The sequence below is a fragment of the Neopsephotus bourkii genome, unplaced genomic scaffold, assembly GCF_033783945.1.
Source record: "Neopsephotus bourkii isolate Nb327-2 ecotype Australia unplaced genomic scaffold, CSIRO-AGI_Nbou_v1 NB_998, whole genome shotgun sequence".
In the NCBI taxonomy this organism is placed as follows: Eukaryota; Metazoa; Chordata; class Aves; order Psittaciformes; family Psittacidae; genus Neopsephotus; species Neopsephotus bourkii.
Window position 1 is genome coordinate 2,886,435 of NW_026901490.1, and position 22,774 is coordinate 2,909,208.

At 43.7% G+C, this 22,774-nt stretch overlaps 1 protein-coding gene across 9 annotated transcripts in view; it reads left to right on the top strand.

The window, feature by feature from the left end:
- FOXN3 (forkhead box N3) overlaps positions 1–22,774 on the top strand; it is a 218,941-nt gene that overhangs the window by 80,421 nt on the left and 115,746 nt on the right. The gene's annotated exons all lie outside the window — the stretch shown is intronic.

The following is a 22,774-nucleotide window of genomic DNA, read 5'->3' on the forward strand; positions in this document are numbered from 1 at the left end:
AGGGGGGTGTGTGTGTTTTTTTCTTTTCCCCCCAGCTGGTGTCTTCATGCATAGTGGTTAAATACTGGTTTTAGTTAGCATGCTGTGGTAATGGTTTCCAGCTATACTAGATGAATGTAATCATGTTATAAATAGGCTGCTTGCTGTTCTTGGCTTATACGAACATATAGTGAAAGGGTATGCCTTATGTAAGAGTCCATTGCTTTTTTCCCTGGTCTGTGCTGTAATCTGAAAAAACTTCCCTTTCTCCTAAACAGACAGAAGTAGTTCTGAATTTTGGTTCCATTTCAGACATGTTTTAGAGAAACTCTTCAGAGAGAGGAAACTGGTCTGTCATCAAAGATGAAACTTAACCATTCACAGGAATTTCAGTCATTCTCTTCCTGGGCTTGTGTAGCTTCTGTGACTGGTGCAGTGGCAGAAGCCTGTGGTGCACATTTCTGACTTTGTGTCTCTTTTGTCATTGTCTGGTTTCATTGCTGAATCCTCATCAGCATCTGCACGAAGAGGCTGTGAGGAGGGAATGGAGAAGTGAGCCGGGCAGGGGAGACAGCCCTTTGCAAAGCCTCCTGCTACGTCAGTCTGCCTGGGAGCAGGTATCAGGTTCTGAAGGGGACCGTCTCAAGAAGTAGTGCTCTGGATGAATCTTTGGCAAAGTATGAGTATACTGATAAAAATATCATCTTGCAGATTAATTTCACAGGCCTTCTCCCAGGTTAGTGAAATAAATAGGTGGTAAAATCACATCACTGACTGTTTGTCTCTGAAATTGGCTGACAGTCAGAAAATGGGCACTCTTTTCTGGTAGAAACAATAGATGCACTCAACTTTTGTATTTCAGTGAAGTAAATGCCAGGATTGTCTTGTAAATGGTAACCCTGAAACTAGACTTCTGTTGGTGGTGCTGTTCTCCCTATTTTGTGTGTAATTTAACTTTAAGTGCTGTGGAGTAGGAGCTCAAGTAACTCTAGAGCGAGAGTCATATATTACCCTAAAGTAACAACTCTTCATTTTAGATTTCTTAACTGTCTTTTCTCTGGAGCTTTCCTTTTTTTTTTTTTTTTTTTAATGATCGACATTTTTATTCCCCCAACTCCCCCTTTTTTTGGATATTATTCCCTAGAACCCACGTATTGCAGATCACACTCTGTGGACTGGTATTTTTATCAGTTAGTTGCTGTGGAAGATTGTGTATGATATTTTAAAAAACCCAAGAACAAGTTCCTGAGCTGGATCTTGTTTTGTGTAAACCATAATCTTAATTCTTGTTTGGAAGTGAGACTATAATAACAAGTAACATGCCAGACTGCTAGGATCCAGTCCCAGACCATAAGAAACCTTCACACAATACATTTAAGAAACCCACAAAACATTGTAACTGGCAAGGCATGTGTTTAGCATTGCCATTTGTGTTCTGTTCTGTCCCTCTTCCTCTGTTTACAAGTTGACTGTTTAGATTACAACTTCCTTCCTATGAGGAACTTGCCTTCATGTCTATCTGTCAAATATCCGGCAGTCTGCTGAGCTCGCATGAACAATACCACGACGTGCTGGTTCTCTGCAGGGAAGTGGCAGAGCACAATGCATGACTAGTCACCTGCATCTCGAATCTGTGCTTAGAGCCATGGTTACGTAGCTAGACAGCAAGGTGTGGTGGGAGGCCTTGCCTGTGTGAATAACGAGGTGGGGTTTTACTCATTCCTTGAAAATCCCAGGTTATGAGAAAGAATTTCTTCCACCTCCTGGATATGCTAATAACTGCAGGTAGCCAGCATTATGGTGAATGAGATGAGAATCTCAGCCATACAACGCAGCAAGGCAGGTCATTTAAATCTCCTGCTGGGTTTTTCTCATGTCCTGGCCAGGGGATGTGGCAGACATAGTCCTGAGCGCAGAACTGGCGCTCAGTCAGAGTTGCTGAATCAGGTGCTTGACAGCTAATTGTGGACTTGGAAAGCAGTAAATGTCAACTGCTGGCTTTGAAAATACCTTCATGTGTGTGCACATGCACAGTTGGGGTTGATTCGAGGACCTTGCAGCAAGCATCTCTGCTGTTCAGAAAGGGGGTGTCCATCTGAAGGGTTCTCTGGTTTTAGGCTGGGGCTTGGGGCAGGGGAGCAGGAAGCTCTCCTTTTTTAGGAATCGCTTCTTGCTGCTTCTGCCCCTTTGCAGCCAGATTCCACAAATTGCGTGTTTGGAGCCTGCCTGCCTTACTGTTTTTATGTGGGGGAAAAAAAGCATTTAGCAAATGGCACGTTACAAAATGCTAACAAGACAGGCTCTGAAACATGTACAATGTGGAGGGGAAGGAGTTAATCAGTGCTGGGAATTGCAGGCATTTGCTGGTTGATGTGCATTGACACATTGTGAAAAGCTAGAAGCTTTTCCTCCCTAACTTTTGCTTTCCAGTGTTTGTTTGTGTAGCCTTTCAGTAATCGTTTTTCTAAAAAAAGTTCTGCTGAACACTTAATTCTTTTTTGAATTCCCTCTACATAGTACTTTTCTCAATCTTGGGTTCCACTAATTTATATTCATTGGGCTAAATATGTGTTTAATAGCATGCAGCTTTTTCTGCTTGCATATGAATGCTTGCATTTCATGGAGAGAAACCCCTGTAACAGAGAGGGGAGAAAGAAAAGGAAGACTTACAGGGGCTGCATCACTTCAGTTTTTGACTTGCCCTGTGCTGGTGCTTTTAGGTCTGGAGGGCTTGGAAAAGACATTCTCCTCCTCGGGTATGTTTATGCACTGCTGCTGTTCCACTTCAGCTGCAATGCCATCAGGTTTACCTGGCAAGCCGGCAGTGTGACTATTCATGTAACTTTGCGATGAGGCTGATCTCCTGGATCGAGACAGAGAGCTGGGCTTAAGAAGGGAAAATGCTGAGCCCTTGATTGTACAAACCTCTTTGCATTGAGCTCAGCAATTTAATAATAGGTGACCAGAGTATGAAGTATCACATGATGGGGAGTAGATGAGGAGTTCCCTGGCTTTGTTTATACTGCCAGACCTGTGAATTCAGTCATTCACATTAATCCTATTGTGAACCTACAGATCTAAATGTCCTCCAGTGTGTGTCACATTTAGTATGGCCCGTTAGCCCATGACTTCCCTGACTTCCCTACCATCTGGTCCTTGGCTATAGAGAGGAATTTTTCTTGTGTATGTGTCTCCAATAGCAACGAGTTTGCAGTTGATATGGAAAGCAAGCAGTTGCCCTAGCAACGGAGTTACTGATGTGGCAGCTTCTCTGCTTGCAGGGAAAGGGCTAAGCTAGTTCAGACCCATTATGTAGGTTTGCTGTAATTATAGCTGCGCCCACTAGTGCTGCTCTAGCTGAGGGTCTGTTGAAAAATTCTGTTATAAGCCCTATCTTTTTCCCCTCGTTGAAGGTTCGTTTTATTCCTGTAGGAATTCCTGAGTTGAGCAAAGGCTGGTAGGATTGTATTTTGAGGGCATGTGATACATCTCTGCCTTTTATGAATGCAAACTTTCTTGATCCTTATTACCAAACGAGTGGATGAGGGGAAAGGCTGTTTGACCTTGCTGGCTTCTCTGTAATTTTTTTGCCTCGGTGAAAAGCCCACCGTTAACAGGAGCTGGGCTGGGGGTCTCGTCCCATGCTCCTTTCTGCTATTCTGCCGTCTTTCCCCCATCTGTGCTTCTTCAGGCATCCATCCTATCAAGAGGGTTCCTCTTTGTGTCTGCTCTGCGTTGTCTGAGATAGGCAAACGAGCACATGCTCCTGGCTGTGTGCATGCTGAAGAAATTCAAGTCTCTTAAACGTTTGTTTGGCACTTGTACTGGGGGACGTCTTAATAAAAATGTAATGAGGGTAAGGGATATGTTTATGGGGACAGGAGAAGAAAATTCCCCTAGCTTGATGTGGAAGTTATTCTTAGAAGTACATGGTCCATAACTAGGTCATGGGGATCTAGCCAGGCTCCTCCTCCATCTGGGGCAGGCTATGAGATCTAAGGTCTCCTGAGTGGTCCTTGGGCTCTGTGAGAATCGATATACGACTTGTCCTCATCTAGGGCACTGCCTCACCTAAGGGCTCTGCCAGGGCACCTGATGAGAGCTGTGGGGGCACCCTTTGGGTGCAGGAGACTTTTCAGAACTCCCTCCTGCCAAGATCTTTCCTTTGCTGTGATAATGTCCAGCCTTCCAACAAGTAAACCCTGCATACCTGCAGAAATTCTAAGGAGCCTGCTCATTTTTCCTTAGAATCTTGTAATTCAATCTGCATATGCACAAAGGCGAGGGATCAAGGATCCTATTCTACCTCTTTAACATTATTGATCAAGAAGATCTCCTGTGAAAGCGTGGTGGTACTCTGGGGATAGAAATGATCTCCTCCATTTTTAATACTGTTATCACCTAGACTGACCCAAATAACACCAGCATCAGAATTTCACCACGTTCATAACATTTGGTGGAGGTAAAGCGGAAAAAAAAACAGCAGAAAAACAACCTGAGGTTCGTGTTAAAGACTTCAGATAATGTTGACTCCATTAATAAAATAATGTCCTAAATGAGTGGTCCAGCTGTTAATTTCCCAAATTGTTAATAGATGTTGTCGTTTTAAGCTGGAATTCATCTAGTTTAAATCCATTTTTTTAATACTCCAGTCTGTCATACTAAAAAGCTGTTTAGTATCAGAAATGTTCTCCTCAAATTGGTACGTAGAGAAATGAGGGTCCTCTTATTCCAGAGCAATCATAAAAGTTTCTAGAACTGTACTGTAACGTGTAACTTCCAGATACCAGAGAATTTATGGAGAGCTTTTCTTGAACCCTTTCAGTCTTGTTTTTGAAGTGCAAACCCCAGAAATGACACAGAATATTTAAAGAACAGATTTCCTAAAGCTGTGTGTGGAAATAGCGTGCTTCCATTTCACTGGCTTTCAGCTGGTTGACTTTACATTAGAGCTTACTCTTTGCCGTGGAGTCTGCCTGTATTACCTGGTTTAGAGCTGTGCAAAACATAATCAGTTTTTTTTCAAGTAATGAAGAGCTGGCAATATCCCAGGAGTCCTCTGGACCTTTTATCTAAGGTATTTACATTATCTTGCTCTTGGTTAAGATAGCCCATGGGCAGGCACCCTGCTGGGTAACTGGGGTGTTGGTTGCACATTGACAGGCTATTCACCTACCCAAGGGGACTGGTTGCTTAGGTTAAATAAATTGGAGTAACTGGCCATAACTGTGCTCCTCACCCAGAGCAAGAGCATATGAAGTGTATTTAGCTGCACTGAAGGAGCCCAGACAAGAAAGCAGGAGCGAGCCCTTGGGCTTGGGGAGCGATGGGGTTGATGAGTCCTCTTTTCAGCCATGGTTGCACCTCCCTTGTTCCTGGCTGTTTGCTTTAACACCTTCCTGGAAGATGAACTCCTGCGTTTCTGTGACAAACCATGGATCTGGTCAGGGATCTGATCCAGATGGATTTTTATCTTTCCCTCTTTCTAATTCTTGAGTTGCCTTTCAGCTCAATTCCCTGGTCCAGATCTCAGTGTAGTCCAGCAAACAGTTGCGGAAGAAGTAGAGATGATGGGAAGGGTGAGGAATTGCTAAGGAGGCAAGCCATTAGTCACAGAAGAAAAGCCTGATAGAGACTGGCAGCTGCAGGGAGAGTTGGCGTGTGACTGCTTGATGGGGTAATGGGTGTGGGCTCCACCACAAGAAAAAGGCTAGGATGAAATAAGAAAAGAAGTTTAAATACAATGGGAGGCTTTCTTCTGCTGGAGACATTTCTTGTGGTTCTTCTAGGAGCAGGGCTGTGCTATTTGTTGTGCAAGTGGCCTGTGTTGGCTTTTCATAGTGTATTACATTTGATTTAAAGTGATTAAAATCTGGGCTGCCATCATCAGGCATGGTCTCTGCCCAGCCTGTCTGCTTGTTCCCATTGCTGTGGGACTGAACTGATCTGGGGCTGTATTGTGGCCCCTCTTGAGCTCATACTGACACATGTGTCACCGTGCCACAAGCAGACCGAAAACTGTGCTAGTTTTTGTTTGGGTTATTTTTCAGTGGGCTGATTTGATTGGATTCATTTTTAGCTCTCTGCTTAGCTCATGGTCTCTGGTCAGAGGGTCACCAGTATCAGCACAGGCCGTGGGCTCAGCTCTGTTTAATGTGGCATGAAACCATCCCTGCAGCTTTCTGCCAGCTCAGAGCTGACCTGGCAGCTAGAGAGCATGGGGAAGGGGTGGGAGATGCTTCTACCTTTGAGAGCACAGGCTGCACTTAAATCACTGGGGGTGCTTGTACATTCAGTCAGATACATACTTGGTGTGGTATTGGGCCTATACATGGGTGAAATGGCCCTAAGAAAACTGCACAGGGATGTGGTTTTGTTTGGTGTTTTTATCTCAAGGTTGGTTTTTGTTGCTCAAAGTTCTTAATATTGGCAGTAGAGGAGGCTCTGGATGGAGCTGTGCTATGAATCCTCTGACAAGCTATCATGGAAAAGGGAAGGCTGTCCATAAAATCACTTGTCAGGCTTTTCTGTGCTGCTGTCTTTATGTCCTCATCACCACTCAAGTTTCTTCCTAATTCTCAGAGAGCTAATGAACTGCTGTTGTCAATGCCAGCAAAGGAAGTGCAGATCCTGGGGCTGTGCTCTGCTTTGAATGGAGGAGGCCTCGATGATGGGGTTGGAGTATACAGGAGTGCTTCATGTGTCCATTAGTGAGCACTGGCCTGTGGGGGATCCTGTGGCGGTAGGCAAGATGTACCTCTGAGCACCAGGCGTACAATGGCAACTGTGCTACCTCCACTTGTGGCTGAACATCAGAGATGAACCGGGCTTGCTCATCTGGCCAAGTGTGTGTTCTTCTGTCTCACACTTCAGTTCTTCGACAAAACATCAAAGCATCCATTTTAATTACAAGATAAGTATCATCCCTTAGACTTCCTCCTTCCTTTCCTAAAAGGGAAGTGAAGTGTTTTACACTGGCTGAAAAGAGCACAGCAAATTGTGCTGCCTGGCTCCTTTTCCTCAGTGAGGACCTCGTGAAAAGGCATTTGAAGGACTTCATAATTGAGCAGTTGAAAATAATTGAGGAGTTGAAAATACTCTTCAGGCAGCCTGAAGTAGTCTTGGAGTTGCTGGAGAAGTGCCTTTCTTTGCTCTGGTTTCAGGCAGTTGCTGCATTCCACTCGCTGACCCAGGCAGCTGAAGCCTTGGCTCATTCCAGTGGCAGCTCTGTGTTTCTGGTAGCATCATTCATACTGGCCTGGTGGGGTGTGAGGAGCAATCTCCAGGCTGCTCATACCTGTTCCTTCTGCGTTGTTTTCAGCTAATTGCTGTGCCTTCATCATAAATCCAGTTGAACCACCTGAATGATCCAGGGTAACACAAGCTGGAATCCTTTGGAAAAGGGGACCCGGTGTGACTCTTGTTTTTAATTTAGTTGATACCTGTGTGCTGGTCAATGTGGGCTTAACATATAGAAATAATCAATTATTTTCAAGAGTGGGATGACCTAGGTAAGGTTGTGGTATAAGCACTGCACGTAGCTGCAACAAAGCAGTATGCCATGATGCAGTTAGTCTTGTGAACATGTATTTGCTTAAAAAATCCCCACATGGCTGCTTCTGAGTAAGTTTTGCACAGTAAGCATCTAGGGAAAGACTGTGATGTATGCTTATATGTATTTTTTCAGCTAATACAGATTTCTGTCTCTAAGTAAGTATTTGCTTTTATCTTTTGATTTATGATCTGGTATTTTGACCCAGTATAAGTTAAGTCTCCTGTCTTCCAGGTAAAGGAAGATACTGAAGAAAGTTTGCTTTGATGAGATGTGTATGAGTCTTGCTGGTTTTCTGGTACTTTTGGTTTAAGTCAGTTTAAGAACAGTGAGGTTTTGCTTTTCAGTAGTAGAACTGGCTTGTTACGATTCAGTATTTAAGTTTTGGTCTCAAGGAAAGAAACTCTTTAATTTTGCTTTCTAGCATGTGCCATTTGATCTAAGTCCTGCTTAGTTTCAGTCCCTCTCCCCACCGTTCCCCACATGGGCCAGTACCTCAGAGCTGGCCAGAAGCAGGGTACCTGCTCAGCTCCAGAGCTGGGAACTATTACATGTGGGCTGGGTGAGAGAGGAGATGCCAATGCTGATGGCGTGGCAGTGCGTAAGTGACAAACAGCAGAGAGACAGTTCATTCAGGTGCACTTGTAAGTCCTTGACACTTGTGCTGTTTAAAGGTAAAAATGGATCCTGTACATATGCTTGGATACTTGTATCAATCTTTTATCTTAGTTTTTCTGACTTACTCAGGTGTGTGTTTTCTCTGGTTTGGGAGAATTCAGGTACAGAAGTAGTACTCTATGTTTTCTTTAGTTGTGGAAAAAACCCCGCTCTTCTGAAGGAGCAGAGGTGGTGTTGCTGTTGATCAGTAGCCCTGTGGATAGCTAATGGGACACTTGCCATTCAGCGGAGTCTGGCTGGCCTGGGACTAACTGGCCTTGTGCATGAGGGCAAGGAGTACCTTCCTCACCTGTACTGCTTTTAGTGAGAGCTTCCTGAGATGTTTTCCCTTTGAGCATAATCAGTGTCCAGGACTGAAGTTCATGACGGTTCTCACCCTTAGCTATCTGAGAGAGTGCAGAATGCCTCGGCTCTGCCATGCCATTGCGTCCGTGATCCCTCTTAGCCTGCCTTCAGGTCTTAACTGCTCATGTGGCTGGAGCTGTTGAGAATCCTGGTGAGATACTACACCTATGCCATGCTTGTCATTGCTGCAGTGTCTGGTCATTTAGTGCGTGTTGTTGCAATGGCAGTAAAACTGTGGTTCTCTTTTCTGGAGAATAAGCACATTTATTGGATGCTGACAAGATTTACCTGCTTGTTGGCAACTCAGCTGATTTCTAGAAAGTCCTGAGTTTCTTGTAGCTGTAACTGGTGTCAGGCTCATCAGTAACAGAGGTCATGCAAGATAAGCAGCAGTAGGGAGGAAGAAGAGGAGTGACCTTCTGACTTTGACATAGCTTTTTTTTTGCTTCCTGAATTCTTGGTAGGTCACTATTGGCCCTTCTCAGCCTGGACCATTACTTGTTTTCTTCTGTTACCCAGCAGTTTGGACTCCTGGCTCCTGAGGAGCTGCTTTTGACTTAGTGCTGAGTAAACAACAGCAGAATGGAGACTGAGGGCTGTGAAAAGTAGCTGTTGTGGCCATAAATGATGCGTCTGGATCTCACTCAGTTATCCATAATAGTAATTTTGGAGACAGTACATTTTAATTCGTTAGTTATGTTCTTCAAATTTTCCTTTCTGGGTGTTATGGAAGCTTTGTCCTGTGAACTGAAGTAAGGATTTGTGGTAGGACTCACTCCAGGGATCTTAAATGTGTTTTTTTCTTTGCTGCAGTAGAAAAGAAACCAAATTGCTGCCCTTAGCCAGTGACTTAAGATACCAAAACACTATCTACAGCATGCTGAATTGCTATATTTCATTGCAGCAGTGAATGGTAGCAATTTACCACTAGCTGAGTACTCTCAGGATTTTGAAACGGTGGCGTAACTTGCTGAAAGATGACTGTTGGTAAGCAGAGGAATGAACGGGCTTCTGTATGGGAAAGTCTCAATGACATGGAAAAGTGTCTATGGCAGTGCATGGAGCAGAAACTTATTGATGGGATTTTGCATAAGAGAATCTAGTTGAATGCTGAATTCGCACTCATTCAAGCTATGAGCAGAAAATTAGGCTCTGCTCCAGAGCTATATTTATGAGATCCCATGGCTGCCTACTGTGGGAGAGTACTCCCTGAGATGAAGCTACTATTGTAAATGTTTTTCTGAGTTTACAGTTGAAAGCAAAAATGCCTACAGTGCAACTTGTAGGGGCTGTGAGGTTAATGCAAGACTAGGGCTAGGTATCCTCCAGCTTTCATTTACATGTTTTTCACCTCCTTTCCTCAGTCTTCATGGTGGAGAGTGGGAACACACCTCTCCTTGGGTTATGTGTAGAAATGGGGAGATCCTTCATGAAATGCTCTGGTTTTAGCTTAGAGGGAGAGGGGTGAACATCACTGTTAAGTGATACAGAACATAATAAACTTAGGAGTTTATTATGTTGGGGAGAAACAACTAGTTCTTGTGTGGTTCATCTTTAGGTATGAAGTCCTGTTGCCGTCCAGGAAAAGCTATGTTTTGAAGATTCTCCTCTGTACCATTGCCTTGCTGTATGTGTGCAGCGTTCTCCAGCACCAGAATAGCACAGAAGCACTGCATTTCTAGAGCTCCTCACTACTCTGGGGAGCACTTCGAAGGCTTTTGGAGAGGAGTGTTTGACAGCTTTAAGAACTGCATGCTGCTGGCTCAGACAGAGCTACAATTACACTTAGAGAGAAAATGGTAGAGAGCTCCTGGGTCAAAAGGTATTTAGTTCTGCAGGAAACCCCTTCAGAGATTATATTTATTTATAAATGTAACTGGAAATAATGATATGATTCTTACTTAATTCTACCCTTCCTAAAGTACTTCAGGACTAGAGAGCTGTACACGAATAGTGTAAGTATTTTGTTGGATTGCATAGCTAAGGTAGGAAGAAACGCATGGGGTGTGTAGGCAACACAGGTTTTCAGTCTAGTTGGGAGAGGTGGATGTTGGACAGGCAGGCTGTGGACAAGATGGCTGGGAATTGGACAACTGCTGGAGCTGTTAGTGTTGCATGGTTTGTTCTGAAGCAGCCAGATGAACTTGTCCAAAATGGTGGGGTTTTTTTTCCCCTGTTTTGGCAATTAATGTAATGCATTTATTATTACATAATTACACAGTTGCACTGATTTATTTGGGTTTTCTCTTTCTTACTCTCCTTCTTTAGAGATGAAGGTTTCCTCCCTCAGTGTTGAGGGTTAAATATACAAACCTTGATGTTGCAGAAAAGGGTAGATTTCTGTTTTACAAGTTCTAATAGTTTCGAGACTCTTGGCTGCATGGCAGAGAAAGAGGAAAGAAGCTGTCACAGAGACAAATCGCACAGAAGACTCTCTATGGTGCTAGCTCCCAGCTATTGAGACAAATGGGATTTTATTGCTCAGGCTGTACCTCCTTTTCTGCTTAAATGAATTTATTTTTGTATCTATCTGTATATGTGTATGTGCGTACACAAATACATTTTATATATAAAAAATGCTACATGGTCATATAGGATTTTAGATCATCCAAACCCTTTTAAGGTAAATTGGGAGCAAAAAGTAGTATGGGTTTGGGTTGTCACACAGAGGTTTCTATTTACTTGTATCTCTGCGTTAGGAAAACAAGATGCTGCCATAGTGATGCATCTCTGCAAAATTTCCTTGGGACAAATCTGTTCTGTTGCCACAACCGCTTACCTGTTTAGCTTCACCAGAACTGTTTAGACTACAGTTCACTCAAAATTAACAGCTTAACTAACCATCTCTCTTGCTTTTTCTGAACCAAGCCAGCACTTAAAATTTAGTGAAACGTGTCCACTTTGACTAGTTTTTTGTCCTTTCAGGTTTTGCTAAAACACCTGTAAGACTTCACTGCCTTTTGGGCAGTGCTGCTTTTGTTTGGAAGAACAAAGTTCCTTGTTCTTGGCTTAGCAGGTCTGCTTTGATGTGTCATTTGCTGTTGGCTTTTAGAGCAGAGGAACTTTGAATTTGGAAAAGCAGAAACGTAATTATGACCCTTTCCATTAGGAGGCAAGCTTTTCTGTTATTGTTTGACTAAAAAATACAGCATTTTCATTTAGAAAGCTTTGATTTTAATTTGTAGCATTGAAATGAAAGGAAAGATCTTGCTTTCGCTTCCTGTTTTTCTGCTGACTAGGAAAAAAATGGGAAAATGCCCTCCCCCCAGCTAAAATGCTTGTGTTATTTTAGTTTCAAAGTAAACATGCTTGTGATCTAACCACTTTTGCTAATTACCATCTGCTTCTTCACCAGTACTCGAGTCCCACTCACCCTCCAGTGTCTAGTATGCCAAAAATGTGTTTGGCTGGGCTTGAGCTGATGGGATGAGAGTCCGTGTCTTAATTATGGTAGAATTATCCACTTGTGTGCCACATCAACTTCAGTTTATTTCCCTTGCAATTTATAAAACAGGGTTCACAAACTTGTTGCTGAATTTGCACTCTGAGCCTTTAATTTTTAGACATGCATTAAAAAGGGGGGGAATTCGCTTCATCAGTATTAAACTATTGTTTTTTTCCTGTTTTGACTGTCTGTCCATTCCTGTTGTTTGGCATCAGGTTAAACAATAAAACAGTTTGAGAGCTGGTCTAAATAGCTTTTCAGTCCATGCCACATGTAGCCCCAGCCTTCTTGCACTCTGTAGAGAGACATGCTTTTGTTTGGAAGGGGAGGCAGTTCTGTAATTGTCCAAATAAATCCTCTATGTCACATGGCTTTAAGTTAGACCAAGTAATGCTAGCATTTAGGAGCGTGTGTGTGTGTAGTAGTATGAATGGATATGGTAAAGATGAGGGGGTGCCTATATAGAGATTTGGGCCTTGTAAGTTTTGAAATTGGCTTTAAAAATCATGTAATCTAAAATAATGGGGAAGAAAGGGTGCACCTTATTTTAGAGCCTTTAAGATCTTTTTCAGGCTGTTCTACAGAAGTGAAGACGGCTAGAAATACTTTGGTTTGGTCCCCATGTCCTGTCCCGTCCCCATAATTTTGCACTATCTCATGACTTTCTGATGGAGACATCTAGAATCCCAACATGCTGAAAATGCTATGAATTGGCATTATTAAAGCCAGATTCTGGGTGTTGCAGTGAGTTGTAATCTGTCGAGTTCCTTTCAAACTCTTGGTGGTGGTGTGTTTAGTATTGCCTCAGAGAGTCTTTTGCAGGGAAAATAGAGCAACAGAGATCATCAGTCAGTGTAGCGCAGATGTCAGCATCTGTGGTCACTTGGCACAAGTATGAAGAGAAGAAGGACCCTTTGGAGGGTGCCAGCCACTGGCTGGTGCTTTTACACTGGTACATCTGGCTGCCTTTGTGGGGCAAACAGTACTGGGTTTTCACACCACCAACATGCTCAAGGGCTGGTTACTGTTTTACAGCAGGACTTTGTTCATTGTGCAGTTTTGAAAGGTAAGATTCCTGCTGTCAAAGTTTTTTCATTATCAGTTGGATCAATTAAATCAATTATAAGGTGCCCCTTCCTTTTTGCTCAGCCTTCAGATAGGGTCTTCAGCAGTTTGGACATCACTTTCTAGGTATATGTTTTTCATGAAGGAGTTTGTATGTTATTTTTGGTTGCTTTTCACATTCAGCTATTCATTTATGATAGCTATTTTTGTAATTTTTCCCTCCTCTTAATTCTTTCTTTACTTCCATCACTTAGAAGTGGAACCGTTCATAAATGCCTGTCTGAGGAATGTGTGGCATGGGCATTGCACCGTGCTGAAAGTGCATTTGCATTTCGTAAGAGAAAAAAGTTGCGATCCTTCTTTGAAGCAAAGTTTTTATTTGTAAACCATCTGCTATTTTTGGTGTGTCAAACATGAAGGCTTCCTGTGTGAAACTGATAGAGAAAAGATCACAGGAGACCTGGAGCAGTGACTCAGGTCACAGCATGCCTGTTTGCATGACACCTGTGTCATCAAAATAGCCTTGCTTTGGCATCCTTAAATGAGATTTTCTTTTTCTTTAGATGGTAGATCTGTTCAAAGGCATATTTGATCATGAATAATTTGGAGGAAAACAATTTTGCGTCCTTCTGAGAATATCATACATCATCCCGTCCTTATTAGTTCTGAACTCTTCACAGCATCAACATATGATGTTGGGCAAGTTGTCAATTTTCAGTACTGGAGTCTGCTCAGAAATGGTTTCTCCCTGTTTCCTTCACTTCAGGCACGTTAAATTAGATAAATTCATACACTGATGTTTAATCACTGAGCACTAATCACCCTCGTGCAATATTGATCAGCATCCTCTTCATATATGATGATCAGAAAGACTAATAGCTTGCTGGTGAACACTGAGGACTGGGAGGGTGAGGACTGTGAGTTAGCCCAGTGTAGAAGCTGATACAGCTTTTTGAGTTTCCAGAGGTTTCTAGATGTGTTGTCCTCTGGTTTTCCTGTCCCCCTGCTCCAAGCTCAGTTTTTCTTTCATTCTCAAGTTCAAGCCAAGCAGTGGACAGTGTGTCTTTTCATAACTACCCCAGTTCCTCTTTCTCTTTTTCACAAGGAGCCTGTCATTCCTCATCCTCCTCCCAGCGCGCTCAAAGCTCATGCCGGCTTCCCGTGCAACCCTGTTTCATGGGGGCTGCCTGTGAACACTGCACTTGAGAACGACTGCGTGCGAGGTAATTCAGTTAAAAAGAAGAACCGGGGAAAACCCAAGTAGGCAGGGCTGCAGTGTGTGGGTTGAAAGCTTGTTTTTTTCTCCCCTTCCTCCCACTCTTTCCCTGCTGGGTAAAAGACCCGGTCTGTGCCTGAACTTGCTATTTTGAATAACCTCTTCTCTGCACACAGTGCCTTGATGCTCACATCCTGTTTGCTACCAGCTTAGCTGAAAGAGCACCCTGAGGAGAGATGTTTCTATTTCTGTTGGGTTTGTTTCAGTGGGTTTGCAGGCTGACTCTGATGCTGCCTTCACCACGTGCCTTTCATAGAATAGTTAGGGTTGGAAAGGACCTTAAGATCATCAAGTTCCAACCCCCCTGCCATGCGCAGGGACACCTCGCTCTAAACCATATTACCCAAGGCCTCGTCCAACCTGGCCTTGAACACTACCAGGGATGGAGCATTCACAACCTCCCTGGGCAACCCATTTCAGTGCCTCACCACCCTAACAGGAAAGAATTTCCTCCTTATATCCAATCTCAACTTCCCCTGTTTAAGTTTTAACCCATTACCCCTTGTCCTAACACTACAGTCCCTAATGAAGAGTCCTTCCCTAGCATCCATATAGGCCCCCTTCAGATACTGGAAGGCTGCTATGAGGTCTCCACGCAGCCTTCTCTTCTCCAGGCTGAACAGCCCCAACTTTCTCAGCCGATCGTCATACGGGAGGTGCTCCAGTCCCTTGATCATCCTCATGGCCCTCCTCTGGACTTTTCCAACAGTTCCATGTCCTTTTTATGTTGAGGACACCAGAACTGCACACAATACTCCAAGTGAGGTCTCACGAGAGCAGAATAAAGGGGCAGGATCGAGTCTCTTCTGTGAATTTGAGGGGACCTTCTTTTACTTTTTTTTTTTTTTTTGTATGGAATAGCAAAATCACTGTGGGGTTTGGAATCAAATCTGGAAAAATAAGGTAGACTTTAAACGGAGGAAGAATCTGTATCGGGTCAGGATCCTTAAGTATTTAGAATTTGATTAATGCGCTGCTAATGCAGAACTAGTCTGCCTGGGAAATAACATGAATAAACCTGTGAATCCTACTCTTACCAAGCTGTAGGTTTTGATCAGGAGCTTGCTAGCTTCCTTGGAAAAAACCTAGATTTAAATATTCATTTTTTTGCCTTAAATCCATGCACACCAGTGAAACTACATCTTATTTCTCTAATGTAATCACATTACCATGTTTAATAAACTGTCTGCACACTTTCAAATCTGTTTTACTGGTGGAGGTGCTCTGGGAGGCTGAAATGCAGTATTAATTATCCAGTCTGAAATATGCTTGACTGAGTGGCTCATGCTGCAGCAGTTCCTCATGCCAAGTTTTTTGTTGCATTGGCTGCTTTTAGCATTTTAAGAGCTGTGACCCATGTAGCCCTGCTTGTAAAAATACAGCACCTAAAAAACCCAAGGCAACAAAACCCCTGTAATTGTCAAATCTATTGTTGAGGTGCTGCATGGAGAAAAATAGTAAAGGGAGTTTTCTTATATTTTTAATGAATCTTACTGTGAGTAAAACTTTGAAGGCTAAGCAAGTCCATTTTCTTACTGTCTTTACAAGCTGCGCTTCTACAGCAGATTAAAGTAAAAATGAGAGGAAATGCAAACACATCTGAATTAACTGCTCCCACAATGAGAGGTTCCTGTATTGTTCCTTTTAACTTACTCCACCTTCAGGATGAGTTGGATGAGGCCTGGCGATTTGGCTTGCTTTTGCTCCTTGGCACTGCATCCTTCTGCTGAGAAGGACAATTTCTCACCTGCTTCTCCCTCCCTGACCTTCCTGGTAGGATGCTCATCCCTGGGCTGGGTGCAGGCTCCCCAGCTGTGGCTGATGCCATACACCTGCAGGTGGGGCAAGGGGTTGTGTTTGCATGGCCAGAGTTACAGCTAAGAGCAGGACATGGTGCTTTTTAGCAACCTGTGACATGGTTGTCAGTGGAGGCAGGCAGGTGGCTTAGCAGCCCATTCCCCCTCTCTGCCCACGTATGTAATTCCCTTGGACTCTTGAGATCAGAGTCTTCCCATGCTGAAAGTCTTTGGTGCAGTTGAGGTGTGTTTCTTCCTCTCCCAGGAAGGCTTTTATGGCTGGTTTCGCAGAAGTGCAGGAAGAGGTTGGTGCTGAAGGTGGTGGTGCTCTTCCTCCACAGCCAGGCTGGCGGGGCCTTGCTGCTCCCTGTCTGGCCGTGTGTAGGTCTCAGTGGTGTGCTCTTGGGTGGGTTTCCTCTTGTTCTGTGTTACAAAGAAAGCAAGACCTCAGATCCAGCCAGGTGAGGAAGGCCTTCTCCTCAGGCACTACTGTTTCGGTCCCACCAGGGTACCCTGTCTCTAAGAGCAAGCACGCTTGCTGGAGCAGCTGGGTTTGGGTTCTGACCTCCCCACAGGAGGGTGGTTTGCTCCTGGAGCTAAACTGGTCTTGCCCTGGTTCACCTTCATTGCAAAGCCATTGATCAGGCTTAGCAATTTAGGAGGCATTTCTCTAGAGCCGTGTGACACTACCTGGCATGTGGGAGGAAGGAATGTTGGTGTGCTCTTGCTCTGCATGCAAAGGTACCGGGTTGTGGTCAAGTCCCAGGCTTTTTAGAGTCTGTGAGGTTTGGGCTTGTGGCATTTTGGCTGTGACTTGCGCTGTGTGAATGAGGTGAAGGCTTCAAGTGCAGTCAAGCAGTTGCCTCATTTTGGAGGATGCTTGGAGCAAGGAGGGTGTTTGGTTTTGCTTTTTGGGGTTTCATTCAGCCATGAGAAAGAGGAGAGAGAATGAGGAGTGGTAGTAAAAAAGAAGTTATCTCTGAACTCAGTGTAGAAATTGGACACAAGCAGAGTAAAGTATATGTATGTAAATGGCAGAAGTAATTTGTGTGTTGATACGCTGAGGTCTCTGTTGCAGGAGGACAGTTTTCCTTCAGCATGTGCCTGTTGCAGGGGACAGGGATCTGTTGAGCTTGCCAAGCAGGGCCATTTCCCTAAAGAGCCCAGGGACACTTGGAAACCCCACATCCAGGCAGCTTCTCAGACCGTTTACCTAAGTGCCTGGTTTTCCCCGTCAGTTCATCGTGTGAACTAATATTAAATACTAAACAAGGAAAAACCCTACATTAAATACACAGTTATGGGGGAAATGGTGCAAATCCATTAGCGTTTGTCAGGTTTTCCTTATTTCTATTTTTGTTTGTCACTGCTAATGGATTTAGTGTGACCTACTCCCTCCCTCCAGTCCCTGCTAGCTGTTAGCCCCTTCCCCTGGAAATTCACTCACTGGCTTATTTCATCATTAATACAGTAGTAGGCAAAAAGTGACCTGTGAACCTTTAGTACAGATGTAAGTGTTGAACAGTTTTTTTAGTATCTATTGTGTGAAAGGTTGTGTTTTAAAATTGTCACTAGATTTCTGTACACGACATAACTGTGTGTTTGTAAGAAAAGGCAATTTGTGTCTTTTCTAATTGTATAATGTAGATAACATGAAGAGTATCAGATGACCAGTGGGTATTTAAATGAATGCCCCTCTGACATGAAATTAGCATACCCTGCTAAATGGCCTATGGCTTGGAGACTCGGGGATTTTTTTCTTTTGCCTTTGACTTTATAGGTGACCTTGAGCACTTAACTTCTTTTTTTATTCTTTTGTTTCTGTGTATCCTCAATTTTCTTTTCAATAGAGTAGGGGTAATTACACCTTCCATGTATACACAGGAATTCTATAGGCTGAAACAGCATTATTAATGCCACTTGCTGTCTAGTCTCCCTCAAGTATGCCTTGTGACAGCCCGCAAGGCTGAAAGAGTTGTCTTCTGGGCACTCCTGCCTTCCCAGCCCAGTCTCCCTGCATCTGTTTGATCTTGCACTTTGCTCCTCCCTAGCAGTGTCACAGCTTGTGTTCTTCAGTGCCCAGACTTCTCCTAGCCTGGGGAGGCTTTGGGGAACGTCTGGTGTTGCTAGGCGCTAGCATGAAACAACATAGTACTACTTTATAGAGGAGCCAGGTATTGTTTAAGGGCAGCTAACGACACTGCTTTCTTCAGTTGCTTGCAGGATTTCCATATGGCAGTTTAATAGCTTTATAGGGTGATGTGCATATAAACTCAATGAGGAGATGTTTAACAGGCTGAATATGACTCTTGGGTGACATAATCCAACACCTCCTGAGCCTGTTGGAGGAATCGTTTAATGATGAGAGCAGTGGGAAGATACTGTGGTGTAGCAGATCCGCTCGCTGCTGGCTGTTGGCAGTAGTACTGTGAGCTTACCTGTACTAATGCGCATACAGGTGCTGGTGTGCTGGAGGAGCAGTGGAGGAGCTAGAGGAGCAGCAGTGGACCAGCTGTGTCCATGGTGTTACCTGGCAATGTCACTGTGATTGGAGTAATAGCGGAGGATCACCCCTGACCTGGTGCTGAAGTGCCCCTTGTGGGATGAGAAGCCTGGACACTGGGGACATACCTTGGGTTGCTGGGTGCCCAGGTCAAGCATTAGAAGACGTTTCTGACTTACCTGTACTCAGGAGGGGGAGTGCTGAGGCAAAAAACTGCTGAAAAGCCTGTGAAGTCCTTCATTTGTATAAAAACTGAACGCAGTCCCTCGGGTGCTGTCTCACAGCCATCACTGTGAGCTGTTGCTTACAGTTCCTTGTCCTGCCTGTGGCAGGTAGGGAAGGACCTGTGCCTACCTATGTATGGGTCACTCTTCAGAGGTCTGTGTGGGGTCCAGACTCCCAGACAGTGCTGGAGGCGGCAGGGCCAAAGGTACAAAGAAAACTTTCTAATATGTGTTGTGCTGGTGAGACTTGAGCTTGTTCAACACTGAAAGACTACTGCACAGTGGTAGCACTTTCTTGTGTTGCAGGATCTTGCATTGTGTCTTGCCTGTGAAATAGGGTTGGTTTTGTTGTTTTGGATTCTTTTTTGACTGTGGAATACCACAGCCTTTCCTTTTCTCCAGCTGTAACTTCCCAGCTCTGGCCTAGCTTCATTAATCCTGTTGCATTGTTTATTTGCATGCTTGGCTTCCTGTTTGGTTTGGGGCTTTTGTTTTATTTCTTTTCAAGGATAAGTAGCCCTTTTCCACTATAACCATACTTCTCAGTGAAGTTACTTACCCTGTTTCAGAAGGACACCAGGGGCCTGGAAATGCTCAATGCCCCTGTGCCATTTGGGCAGAATTGGGCCGCTTTCCCAAAGGCAAACTAGGGGTTTAAAAGGTTGGTGGCTGTGTTAGTGTCTGGGGTAGCTCATTGAGCAAGTGAGCTAAGTTATCAAGAGATGAGCATGAAAGCAGAGACTTGGACCTGTGTGATTTGAACTAATGGATGTTTTTACTTGGAGCAAAATAAGATTTAAAAAGCCCCAACTTTCTGTTTTCTTCAGAAGAGCTGGTGCCTCCTTGATGCAGCCAGTTTATTTGGGTTGAACACTATACTCCAGCAAGCCTTCCCATCAGACCTTTAATTTCATTCATTAAATGAGCATACATTTATGGTTATGTAATTACGTTTTAGCTAGTCAGAGCTCTTTTTCAGCTTTGTGCTTGGGCTGTGACTGCTAGTTTACTGAAAAAAGACCTGAAAACATGCAGGAGAGGTGGGTGTGAGGGCTTTGTTACGCTGCATGCAAATGATACTTTGATTTTCTTCTCGTGTCAAGCTGTCACTACCAACTTTTCTTGGAAGGGCAGGGGAAGTTCCTTACTCTTTTGAGTTCATAGGTAAAAGGGGGATTTTATGTAAGGGTTTGTGAAAATTAAATGCTTGCCATACAGTTACTGTCATTAAAATGGCTGTTAAGGTCGATAACACAATTCTTTAAAACAGGCTGCATAGGATTTCAGTGATCTGTGCTACAAATGTTGGAAGAAAATGAAGAAAATCTACTCTTAAGCTTCATGAATAGTTATTTGTAATTTTTATGTGAGATTACAGTGAATCTAAGGAATGTGTTTTATAATAATAGCAATCCTTGGCAGTGGCTTTGTTTTTCTTTCTTTAAGAATTCCTTAGCAGTTGTATTTTCTTTTTAAACCAGCTGACCTCAAATAATTTAAATGCTCTGTTTGTGTCTTTCTGCAAATTACTTCATTTGTTTAAAAAGGGAGCCTCATCTGCAAGGTACATAGCTGTTAGGGAGGATAAAGGTTTACTGTTATCTGTGACCACTCATAAAAACTATTTAAAGCTGCAGAATGAATGTAGACTAGCAGAGCAAGCAAGGTGATGTCTGTCTTGATAACTTGAAATACTGATGAGTAAGGATAACAGTGTTTTAAACAGACCAGTGGACCAGTTTTGGCATCTTAATCTTGAATCCTCCTGAGCATTTGTCAGATAAATAGTTTGAAATTTGTTATATAGTACCTTTCCCCAGTTTTGATACTAGTATGCTCATTCTGCCTCATGTAAATGAAGTTGAATTCATGTAAATTAAATGAATTCTGAGTTGCTCCTATTATAGCAGTGACACCCTTCATTTAGAGGAGCATGATACTAATGTGGAGGGTAGGTAGCTGAACTGAAAAAGTAAGGTGCACCCTTCTCTGCATCACTGTCTGCAAGTGAATAGTGCAAAGCTGACCTTTGAGTAGCACTCATGGTTGCCCAAGTTCTCTTCTGATACTGAAAAGCCTCTCTGCCCTCCCTGTTGCAGCGCTGATTGAGCATGGCTTCAGTGGCTGCAGTAGACCTGCATTTTTTAGTCTGGGTGAATTTTGTCATCATAAGCCACTTGTTTCCCACGGTGCCCGCACGATGTTTGCAAATCTTCAAGAGCAGCAGCATATTTGGAGAGAATGTGTAATCTGTGTTGTATTGTGGGATGGTTTTGAAGTCACTTGGCTGGTGTCTCTGCATAGTGCAAGGAAGTTGTTTAAGCAAGCTGTTCTATCCTGAGGGGTTCTGGGGTGATTATTATGTTCCTCATGGTGATTTTCAGAGCTGAAGGGAGGGTGTCATGAAGGATTTTACTTCCCTTTCTCCTGCCTTTCCATCTCCTCACAAAAATCCCTCAGTTTGCTAACGAAACAGGTTTTTTTGTAAGGTGAGAAGAGCAGAGTTTGTGTTCAGGAGTTCTTACTGTTCACTTGGCTGTCCCTGCGAACCAGTCAGAAAATTGGTTTAGTCAAGGTTCCCAGAATTGCTCTGTGTTTTGGGTGACAGTGGTGTTGGGTGGTGTGTGAAGGACCCTGCTCTTTCTGGGGGTAGACATTTTCATGGTGCCTGTTCTTGTGAGGGTCCTTGCTGCCTGACAGCCCTGGGTATGCTTTCACCACCCCAGCAGCTTCATGCGCAGATGGGGGCCCTCAGCAGTGGCTCCAGGTACACGGTGTCAGTGAAGAGGAGGCTGATGACTTCGTGCTGCCACATGAGACGTGGTGCAGATGTAGAAGTTGGGAAATGTTGTTTTCTTTTTTACCTTACACACAGAAATCTGTTTCTGGTCCGAAACAATTATTTTTTTCAGGTTTTGGTGCTGGCTGTAGTTACTCAAATGGTTGTTTTAAATTGTTGTGACATCGTGGATATTTCTATCATCCAGTTATTTTTGATCATATAGAAACACTTCTGTGCTCTCATGGCATCCTTGAGTGTATGATATTCCCATGGATAAACTTGGTGGTGAATCTGTGTGAAGGGTTTGCTTGAAACCTATTCTTGCAGAGTAACTGGGCACAATGAGCTCAGGATAAATATTTCGTTAGAGTAAGAACCTATGATACCTGGTAATCTCTCCACTGTTACTTGCAAAGAGATAATTTTCTATAATAGTAGGTTTCATCCATGAGAGCAAACCCTTAGATCAGTAATGGTGAGTACTGACCCCAGAAGGTTCCTCATCACTGCAGAAAGTGTCCTTACTGTTATTCGCAGGTCCTGTGTTAATGACAGCAACAATTTGCACTGAACTAATCAGGGACTTATAAGTCACAGTGGTGTGATTTCGAGATTTGATAGTTTGGGATTCCAGATGCTAGTTGGAATTGCCTTTTTTTTTCAAGTAATAAGAAATTTCTGCTTTTTCTGTTTGCTTTGAGTTCCTGAAGCACCCTTGTAGCAAGCATGGCACATTTCTCAGGCAGGGTATGCTACGTCAGGGTATACTGTACTCAGTGGTATGCTACGTCACTTCAGCCTGAGTAGCTGCCATATGCCTAATTCATACTGCTGATACTTTTGGTTCAGGAGGCCCTAGCCATGGCCACACATCCTGTCCTGGTCTGGCAGTGAAGAAGAAAAAGGACAGATCTGTTGTTTGAAGTACTGTGGTCCTTAACTCAGAGAGCTCAGTGTAACAATTCTTGCCTTCTGGTGCAGCTTGCTGGTGCCTGCGCACAGCTGCTGGGTTGCTCACACAGTTGTGGGTCTCCTGTTTTGGTTCATCTCCTCTCAGCCTCCAAGCCTACTCCTGTGTCAGTGCCCAGCATCTCAGTGTCTCTGGTAAGAGCCTAGTGCATGGCTCTCC